Source organism: Choloepus didactylus, chromosome 6 (assembly GCF_015220235.1).
Source record: "Choloepus didactylus isolate mChoDid1 chromosome 6, mChoDid1.pri, whole genome shotgun sequence".
NCBI classification, from domain to species: Eukaryota; Metazoa; Chordata; class Mammalia; order Pilosa; family Megalonychidae; genus Choloepus; species Choloepus didactylus.
In genome coordinates this window covers 58706178-58717506 of record NC_051312.1, presented here as the reverse complement: position 1 = coordinate 58717506, position 11329 = coordinate 58706178, and positions in this window count along the sequence as shown.

The following is an 11329-nucleotide window of genomic DNA, read 5'->3' as shown; positions in this document are numbered from 1 at the left end:
CTTCCTACAGTGGGCTTCAGTGGTAACTCATTCCCACAATTGAACCCAATGTTGGTTTGCATGGACTTGCCATCTTCAGGCACTACCAGTCTTCCTTGGACTGTGACCCCTGTGAATTGTACTGCAAGGAATACCCTGCTGGCCTGCACATCGGAAAACCTAGAAAAGAATCTTCTCATTTAGGACTGAAATTCAACTACCATCATATAATGAGTCTGGGGCTTACATCTCCTCTCTTGTATGGGAACTGGTGAACAAGCCCTGACCTGTATCGTGGTATGCTGTATATGATGGTTTAGGGTGGCTGATGGCAGAAGCTGTAGCAGTAGACCATGTTGCCCCTATTTGTACGGAACTACCTGATGGAATTCATGGTGTGGGGTGGCTATCCCCCAAATTGTGTAATTTTACTGTTAAACTACAAAACAATATTCTTTTCCACTGGCAAAATAACTCCAACCAACATGGGGCATATCCTTCCCTAAGGGATGGCTATGGACCTGTGGGCAATATGGTTGGTTCTGTTTACCTTATAATTGGACAGGACATTGTATAAAGGGACACCCTTATGTCCCTGCTACCTTACATGACTCTTTACTCCATACTCCTACTAATTGGGAAATGGTTAAAAGCAGATATAGAAAAAAACGCACTCCCTGGTGGTATTATCTTTTAGCCATTCTTGCACCAGATAGAGCTGCAATAGTTACTGAAAAACATGTGACAGCTTTAAATAATCACACTGCCCAAGCACTTAATGATTCCAAAAGAGATATATCCTTGCTGAATGAAGAAACTACCCAGCTTAGGAAAGTAGTTTTACAAAATGGAATGGTCTTAGATATCCTCACTTCAGCACAGGGTGGCACCTGTGCTTAATTAACGTGCAGTGCTGTATATTTTTCCATGATCATTCACACAATGCTTCACAAGTTTTAAATCATATGCAAGAGCACATACATATTATTGATCAATTATCAGTAGACCACTTGTTTAAATGGTTTAATTCCCTTTCTTGTCCATGGCTGCATCTCTTTGTGGGGTTATCTCTGTGTGTGTGGGGGGGGGGGGACTTCTAGTATTCTGTTGTCTCTTACACTGTAATTGCAGAATATGGATGCAATGTCTGTCCTATGGTCAGCATAGTCCGCTGCATGGGGATGGATTGTGGGAACCCAGGGCCCAGCCCCACTTCCTTTCCATGGTGGAAGTGAATTATTTCACATAGCTGCCTACTTGACCAGGATGTATGTTAAAGGTCATCAGACCTCCCTGGTAAAGGAGGGGGGTGGAGAATGTACAAATTAAAACTCTCCTCCACTGATCACTGTTGATAACAAATCTCCACACCCCTGTGTCACAAGACCCTGCCAAAACTCTGTTCTCACACTCTATGGAATGTCTTTATCCTAACCCTTATAAACTACCCCCTGGCACCTGCTCTTTGCAGATTGCTAACTTCCATCTGCCCAGCTGCCCACTGCCATTGAACCATGTCTCCTTTCCATAAGTCCCATTAAACTCATGCCTAATTCAGTGCCAGGTGTGTTTTTCAGTCTTGGGGCTGAGCTGGGTTGGAACAAGGGTGCTGCATTGATATAGGCATGAACTCTCATAATGTGCTGAAGCAAGAATTCTCCCATACAGAAGAGGGAAGTAGTATTGGATCATCCTAAGTCCCATCCAATAAGGTTGTCTACAAAGACAGAGAGGCCCCAGCTGGCAAGAAGCTGTATAAGGACAAGAGATTCCTGGGGGCTCAAGGAAATAAGTCATAAACAACCACTTGGAAAAAGGATGCATCCACTCACATCAAGGGAAGAGGGGTGTTCATTGATGGCGATCACTAAGGAACCAAGGACATTTCATCAGCAACTGAGAGCATGAAGCCATCTAGCATAGACAGGACTCCCCTATGAATTCCATCCTTTCCTCTTCTTCTTTTCCTCTCTCCTTTGCCTCTGTAAGCCTGAAACATAATTAAGAAAGTGAGTTAGGAGGAGGATAGGAAGATGAGAGAGCAGAAAAGTCTTGAATTCTTTCCAAATACCACCCAGGATCAGGGAACATTTACTTCCACTGAATATATTTTTAAGGAATAATGGAAAACTAACATGGATTAGTGTTTCAATTGTGCCATGAATTTATGTTTTTTCATTGTTTTTTATATATCATATATATATATGTATATGTACGTATATGCATATGTATACACACACACACATATATATTTGACATCACAATTAATTCACTAACCCATTCCTATTTTCTGTTTCTGACCTTGAGCTCGTCCTTTAAAGCTAATTTACAGTCCTTTCCCTCTATTATTGTACTTGGCTTCTTGCAATTTGCATCCCTTCTCTTGCATCAGGCCTGCATTTGGCCTCTACAAGTACAAAACAGCCAGATATAAGTGGATGCTGGCACCTTTCCTGAAAACTTTTATAGGACTAATGCAACCACCAGATCCCATACTCTCATTCTAAACTCAAATCCAGTGATTTCATTGAGCCCAATCCAGAAGCTATAGCTCATAACTTCTTATCAACAAATACCAAACCAAGACTTGAAGACGTGGACTTTCCCCCAGGCACTGGAAATTATAGCAATCACACAAAAGCTGTAGTACAAATTCCATGTCTTTGATGCCTCATCAGCACAATAAGATTGGCTTTAGGAGAGAGGCTCTCTGTCTCTGACAACCTCTTATTTCTTACAATAATCCTTTCTTCTACTTTTTCTTTATGTAAATGAGCATGTTGACTGGACTGGTCCTGCATGTGGCTGGGTAATATTCCTTCCTCCCTCCTAACAAGGGTATTTTTATATAAGTTGTTAAACATGGGCCTTTTGCTTTGCCTGGAGGAATGAGGAATATTGTTGTAGTTCTTTTCTTTACTTTGTTTTTCTCAAGAATGAGGAGCCAAGGCAATGGAAGAACACCGTATATGCTGCCTACCAAACCCAATGATTGGACGCGCGTTCCTGGAGGAGAGATGAATTAGGACCCAGACTTGAAGGAGTCTTGTCATAAGGAATCTAGAGAAATTCTGGGAACTAGCACTGCTGCTAAGGGGCTCAGCTGCCAGAAAGTTGAGCTGACAATCACTCTCTTTCTTTTTTTAGAATACCAAGACCTGCTCTGGCCTACAGGAACATCAGCAGCTTTAGGACAATTCAGAGCATGCCCTTGACAGGATGTGGATATTATCACAGGCATGCTGAGATTCCTTCAAACAGCTGTGAAGGCACTGGATTGTGACAATGGAGAGCTGAACAAGAAGTAGCAGATGGCATTTGCTGGCTGTGGTTGAGATGAAAGACTGGGTCTGAGCATGTTTTACAGCTCCTCTTTGAGGACCACTGGAAATGTAAAGAGGAGACACTTTGCTGGGGAGGGGGTATAGGAATACAATGGAAGTACTGACTGAGGACAATGTTAAGTTGGTGTTGGGGATTGAGTCATGTTCCCCAACAAAGATATGGTCAAATCTTAATCTGCACTCCTATGCATGTGAAACCATTTGTTAATAGAACCTTTGACAATACTATTATTAATGTGTGGTCAAACTGAAAGAGGGTGGGCCATAATTCAATATGGCTGAAGAACCTATAAAGAAAGGAAATTAGACATGGATGTAGACTCCAGAAGTCAGCAGAAACTAGAGAAGCAGACATGACAGAGAATGCCATGTGTCAAAAGAGTGCCAGAATGCTACAGAATCCAAGAGAAAGCAAGCCTTGCCAATAGCTTTATGTTGGCCTTCTGGCCTCCAAAACCATGGGAACATAAACTTTTTGTTCATGTCAACACATTGTGTGGTATTGTCATAGCAGCCTGGGCAAAGTTAGACTGGTAGGAACCTACTTTCTTCTACCTCATGTTTCCATGTGAAGGAAATTCCACTATAGCAACACTCTAGCCTCCCCCTCTATTTTTCCTCCATGGGATAAATGACTTATCTGATTGGTGGTCATCACTTTATCCATATTTCCTCATTCAGTGGGACATGCAAGGCAATAGTACTGGTATTCTAGTTTGCTAATGCTGCTGGAATGTAAAACACCAGACATGGATTGGCTTTTATAAAAGCGGGTTTATTTGGTTACACAGTTACAGTCTTAAGGCCATAAAGTGTCCGAGGTAATGCATCAACAATCGGGTACCTTCACTGGAGAATGGACAATGGCATCCGGAAAACCTCTGTTAGCTGGGAAGGCACGTGGCCAGCATCTGCTCTGGAGTTCTGGTTTCAAAATGGCTTTCTCCCAGGACATTCCTTTCTAGGCTTCAGCTCCTCAAAAGTGTCACTCTTAGTTGCTCTTGGGGCATTTGTCCTCTCTTAGCTTCTCTGGAGCAAAAGTCTGCTTTCAAAGACCATCTCCAAAATGTCTCTGTAAGCTGAAGTTCCTCTCTCAGTTCCAGTGCATTCTTCAAAGTGTCCCTCTTGGCTGTAGCAAGCTCACTCCTTCTGTCTGAGCTTACATTGCTCTAGTAAACCAATGAAGGCCCATGCTGAATGGGCAGGGCCACACCCCCATGGAAATTATCCAATCAGCGTTATCACCTACAGTTGGGTGGGCATATTTCCATGGAAAAAAGCTAATCCAAACATTCCAACTTAATCCCCATTAATATGTTTGCCCCCACAAGATTGCATCAAAGAACATTGCTTTTTCTGGGAGACATGATATATACAAACCAGTACAACTGGGAAGGTACAAGTTTCTACCTTTCTCAAGATGGGGTCTGCTTAAGTCTAAATTTAAGGTAGGGGGTTAATGGTACAGGGAACATTACAAACACTTTGGGCCACAGACTAATTCCTATTCATGTAATTTTTATTATCCATGTGTCTGTACCCTTTGTTTTATTTCTCAATTAGTTCTGAACTTAGGAGGAGAAGATAGGAGCATTATTAATCTCCACCAGACTGAAACAGATAACTTGTTTGATGGATGATAATGTGACATATGACCTCATTGAAAGCCACAGGCTGGTGAGCACTTAAGGTTGGATGTATCTTAAATTGAAGAAGTTAAATTAAATAAGCCTGTACCATAAGACTTCAAAGAGATGGTTGACATCCTAAGCTGGAACCTGAATGAAATGTGCAAATGTTTCAGGAACCAGAGATTATAAGAGATGATAATAGCATTACAAAGCCATTTTGTATAAGTGCTTCTAAGAGAAAACACAGTGGGGAAAATAAGTAATAACAGGAGTTCAAAAAGGTATATATGAGGGAATTATAAGGGGGGCACTCTGGTTTGAAGATGAGACCATAAGACTTGTCTTGAGGCTGCATTTGCACAAGAAGTATATTTTTTTTTAATCTTAGATCTTAGTTCCCTTAGAGAGGGAACTCATGGAAACTGGGAAGATAAGGCTCTTTCATTGAGCCAAACCCTGGTGCCACCATGGTTGGTTTTCCAAAATTAAATAAAATATAAGATGTGTCATTCCTGGAGTCAGACACTCTTGAGTACTAGTACTGAATTTTCCATTCACTAGTTGAGTAGCCTTAAGCAAATCACTTGAGTATACAGGGTCTAAATGTCTCATCTGTTTAAAAAAGAGGACAGTGAAAGACAGAGTTTGAGTGGTGGGTTGTAAATTTAGTGAACATTACATGTATACATATACATATATATGTATAATAAATTAGAACAGAAAATCTCACGATACATTGCAATGTAAAGAGATTATTATGTGGTGGAATTTTGGTTTCAGATAGATAAATACAGATATATAAATATATATACACCCGTACATGTGTGTGTGTGTTCTTATGCATATACTTGTGGGTCATAATCAAAATATTTGAAAGCCTCTGGACTACATGATCTTTCAAATTCTATAATTATGGCTGCATGCTAATTTTTGGCTTAAAATAACAAAGGCTAACTTCTGACGCAGCTATAATCAGGTTACAAATTGTATCCAGTTTTAGGAATGTAGCATGCTTCATTCTTCTCAATAAAAAATTAAAATATTCAACAGTGGTTTCCTTATGAGATTTTCCATGACCACAAGGACCTCACTCGCCATTGCCCTTTGAAATTTTCTGAAGCACTTAGAGCTTGGGTGATAACATTTTACCTTCTCTCAGGTTTTCACAGCAACTACAGTATAACTACAAGCGCCAACTATTAGATGGGAATAAGGAGAACTAAGACACTGCTTCTGCCTTGAAGCAGCAGGCAGACAGATGGAGTAAAACACATACAACATGAGTGTAATAAAACAAGTTAAGTTATCCTAACACTACCAGGACCTTTTTTACAACACTTATCACAATCCACCTAATTGTATATTTACTTGAGTATATACAATTCTCCTTAAGGGGTGGGAACTACGCTCTACTTCCTTGAGGGTGGAATAGCTACATAAATTATTTGGAATTCTTCTGCACAGGGTATTTGTCTCTTCTCCTCCATTTATTTACTCAATCATCTATTTATATCAGCATGGACTCATGGATATTTATTTTATACTTTAGGTTATAACCCAATACTAATTATTATTTTTTGTTTCTCAAACTGTTCCAGCTTTAGTTATTGGGAACTGTTTTAGCTTATTCCTGATTCCCTTTGACATATCCCACCATTGTATTTATTTTTTAAGCAGTTCTTTATTTTATGGCATTATCAGATATTCCAGGCTTATCTTGTACGTTCCCAGCTCCAGTTCTAGAACCAGCTATTTCTCCAAGGATCCTTAGTTCCTTTTATTAAAGAATGACATGAGAAACCAAGATCTGAGTGGTAGATGTGCCTGATGCTCCAGAAGTTTTGTTGCTTTTAGGAACTCTTAGCTGACAGCAGAAAAGTAAATGTATGTATACTAACCCTTGCATATATACATAACTATAAGTATTTATATGAATCCCCCTGTGTCTATAGTAGCCTAAACATGAGTTCATACTGATATCTCTATCTCTATCTCAACACGCAACATGCATCATTCTAGCCTTCTCCTTTTGTTTGTCTATAAACTCCCATTACAATATTGAGAAGCCTAGTTCTCACAATCCATTATTTATTTACTTAATTGTTCAATTCCTGTATACATGTACAGTGGTTTCAGAATTGTTCATCTATACCTCATGTGAAATAACTTTATCAACTAGAGTATAGTGCTTACATACAATAACCCTTGCTTTTGGTTTTACAGATTCCACTCATTTCCAAAGTTACTTATTAAGCACCATTTACCTCCACTCCCTCATGTGAAGTTATTTCATACATTTGAAATACAGGTTGATGCTTTTTCACAGCCTGAATTCCATACTGGGATCCTCTGGCCTCCTAAACAATTTAAAAAATTTGCATACATTAAAGTTCACTGTTTGTACTATAAAGTTCTATGAGCTTTGACAACATACAGTGTCATGTATCCACTAGTGCAGTATCATAAAGAATAGTTTCACTGCCCTAAAAAATCTCCTATTTCACCTATTTAATCCCCATGTTCCTTCAATCCCTGACAATTACTGATCTGTATACAATATGTAACATTTTCAGAATGGCTTCTTTCACGTAGAAATATGCATGTAAGACTCATCCATATAATTACATGGCTTTATAACTTGTTCCTTTTTATCCCTGAATAATATTCTAGGATATTGACATAATTACAGATTTTTTTTATTTATTTAACTATTAAAGAACATCTTGGCTGCTTCTAGTTTTGGGCAATTATGAATAAAGCTGCTATAAATGTTCATGTGCATGTTTATTTGTGGGTATAAGTTTTCAAATCAACTGAGTTAGTATGTAGGATTGTTCCAGTTTGCTAATGCTGCCATTATGCAAAATACCAGAAATGGATTGGCTTTCATAAACAGGGTTTATTTGGTTACAAAGTTATAGTCTTGAGGCCACAAAAGTGTCCAAGCTAAGGCATCAACAATACGGGTATCTTCACAGAAGAATGGCCAATGGCGTCTGGAACATCTCTGTTGTCTAGAAAGGCACAAGGCTGGCATCTTCTTCCTTTGCTCCCGGGTTGTGTTTCAAAATGGCTTTCTCTGAGGATGTTTCTCTCCAGGTGCCTGGGGGTTAGTTTCTTCCAGGCAAACTCTGGAATAGCGAAAGTCTACTTTCAATTGCCATCTTCAAAATGTCTCTCTTGGCTGTAGCTGCCCTGAGGTCCTTCTGTTTGTGAGCATTTATAGGGCTCCAGTAAACTAATCAAGACCCACACTGAACGGGCAGAGCCACACCTCCACAGAAATAATCTAATCAAAGAAATTACCCATAGTTGGATGGGTCACATCTCCATGGAAACAGCCTAATCCAAAGATTCCAACCTAATCAACACTAATACGTCAGCCCCCACAAACCTGCATTAAAGAACCTGGTGTTTTGGGGACATAATACATCCAAACCGGCACAAGGAGTATGATTGTATGGTAAAAACATGTGTTGCTTTGTAAGAAACTGACAAATGTGGCTATGCCTATTCATTTATTTGTGCCCAGCAGAAATGAATTTGAGTTCCTGTTCTCAGAGCCACTCTTGATAAATAAAATAAATATCTCCCCCTCTAGAATCTGATACAATCACTTCCCCTCACCCAGGAATATTCCCTCAGTTGGGAGTTACTATATTTTCTATTCATCTCAACCAGCCAACATTTTTTTTGTCAAGCTTTATTTTCCATATTTTATATTATCAAAACTTTGGTATTTTTTATTTTCTAGGGAAAAATCATAATATTCATTTGAACTTCATTTTGCAAAATACATCTGCTTTTTACCTACACACCATCCGTATGGGGCAGAAAGCCTCAAAGGGCCTGCCAGTTGCACTGATCCCCATTGCTACTTATAAAAAAGCAGCCAAAAGCAATTCACTGCTTAGTTGATGATTGACTGAACCAGTTCTCTTTCTTCCTGGGCCCCATCCAGTTTCTTTTTTTAGTGTGGTCATGCAACTGAGTTTTGCCCAAGGGATGCTGCTCATCACTTCCAGGCTGTCCCATCAAACCCTCCCATAAGATCTTACATTCATTTATTTTCCCACATTCCCTAACATACCCCCAGCCTGGATTCCTATATTCAGGGCAAATGTTAAAGTCATATGTGAACAATGGTAAATCTGATCAGTCTGGGTGCCTGACAGACTTAGTAAGATCAAGAATACCCATTCTGGACTTTAGTGAAATGAGAAAAACATTTCTTTTCTAATCAGTGTTAAGTCACTGAGATTTTGAGGATTATTAGTCAGATTAGTAATCTATTCAATTATATCCTCTCTAGTTAGGAAGTTTGAAATTCAGAGTCACAGAATGAGAGGACAGTCCATGAAAAAGGAAAAAGAGTAAAATCCAAAATCTCAAGCTGAGTGATTCATTAGGTGACTCATTAGGCCTACATGAAAGGGCCCCTACCTCCCCCTCCTATCTCATCTCCTATCATTCACAGCTCCACTCACTAAGTTGCTGTCATTTGGTCTCTTCCTTGGTCTTCAAACATAGCAAACCTTTTCCTACTTCAGGACCTTTTCTGTTCTATTTCTTCTGCCTGGATTACTCTTCCCTTAATTCTTTGGAAGATTTGCTTCTTCTCATCATTCAGGCCACACCTAAAACATCATCTTCCCAGAAAAGCCTTCCTAACATCTCAATATAAACTTCCTGATGTCTCTATATAAGACAATTGTTTGTTAATGGGATTATAAGTATCAGAGCTGTATTGAAGACAAATGGGATTGAAAGGGGTTGTTTAAAGGCATGTTTCCCACAGATCAGCACCACAATTACAGACAGATGCTTGCATGATACACTGCTAAGGTATGACACTAGCACAGAGAGTTGACAACAGAAGGGTATATAGGAAAAATCTACATGTTGCATACTAGAGATTATAATTAATAGGAATATCATACTAGTACTACGCAAATACTAAGGACAAGTAATTAAGGCTGACAAGGGCTACGAGATGTTCTGGGTCATGAGAATTATTTAAAATGGAGAGTGATGAGGACTGTACAACTGATGATAATGTGCGATATGGTTCAATTATAGTGGACATAACATATGCTATGTGAACTTAGGAACCTTCTATTTTACAAGGCTTGCTCCAGTGCAATTCATGGTTGTAAAGGAGATGCTAAGCCCACCTAAAATTATGCCTAAGAGTCACCTCCAGATAACCTGTTTTGTTGCTCAAATGTGGACTTTCTCTCTCTAAGCCTAACTCTGCAAATAAATTCATCACACTTCCCCTGACAGAGGACAGGACCCCCGCCCCAGATGAATGAGTCTTCCCAGAGATGTGGGACACGGATTCCAGGAATGATCCTGACCCTGGCATCGAGGGATTGAGAATGTCTTTTTTACCAAAAGGGGTAAAAGAAAGGCAACAAAATAAGGTTTCTGTGGCTGAGAGAATGCAAATAGAGTCAAGAGGCTGTCCTGGAGGTTATTCCTCTGCAAGCTTCACCTAGATATGCCAAATGACCACAGTATGATAAGCCCAAGTCAACAATAGTCCCAAAAACCTTAAAGAATACCCTGTCTGAGACTCTATAAAAAGTTTCACTCACTAAGTTTATTCTTCAGAAACTTAAATCCTTCAGAGAACTCCTAGGCCAGCTAAGTCCAAAAACCCAGCGGCAATAACCTCCTTCAAGAGCATCAACTAGATATACCCCCTTTTCTCATAAAGTTGACACCCCTTTTCAACATGAACAAGTAGGGTGATCACTGCCTAGACATTTCTGAAGAATGGAAAGTGATTAAACTAGAGGAAGGGGTAGCAATAGACAAGATGGAATTTAACACAGGATTATGAATACTGAATGTTTATGCAATTTTCTTTTTCTTAGTTGCTAGGATATTAGAATAGCTAGAAGGAAAGAATTGAAATGGTGGAAGTGTAATGCATAGCATCCTTTGAAAAAAAAAAAAAGATGCTCAGTGTTATTTGTTGAATGAAAGAATGAGGTGAAAAGAAGAGACAAAGGAGAGAAAGATATAAATTTTAGAGTACCAGAGAAGAACACTTATTGCACCCTTCCAATAAGCTTCCATTAGTTAAGCTCTGGCTATATCTTCTTCCTTGTACTGTAAAAGGGCTTCACATATATTATATAATACATGCTATACTGTCCTATGTTATACTGAACTATACTCTGAAAGAATAATAGTAATTTAAATACCTCCTCTGTATTTTTCAATGTACCTGGCATAGTAACCAGCACATTGCATAGAGAAAGTAATAATTAATTCTGTTTGCACTTACCAGAAAATGTTTGCAAGAAGAGGTCTTCACACAGTTTGAGGACAGGACAGAGAACATGTACAATTAGATTGATTGAT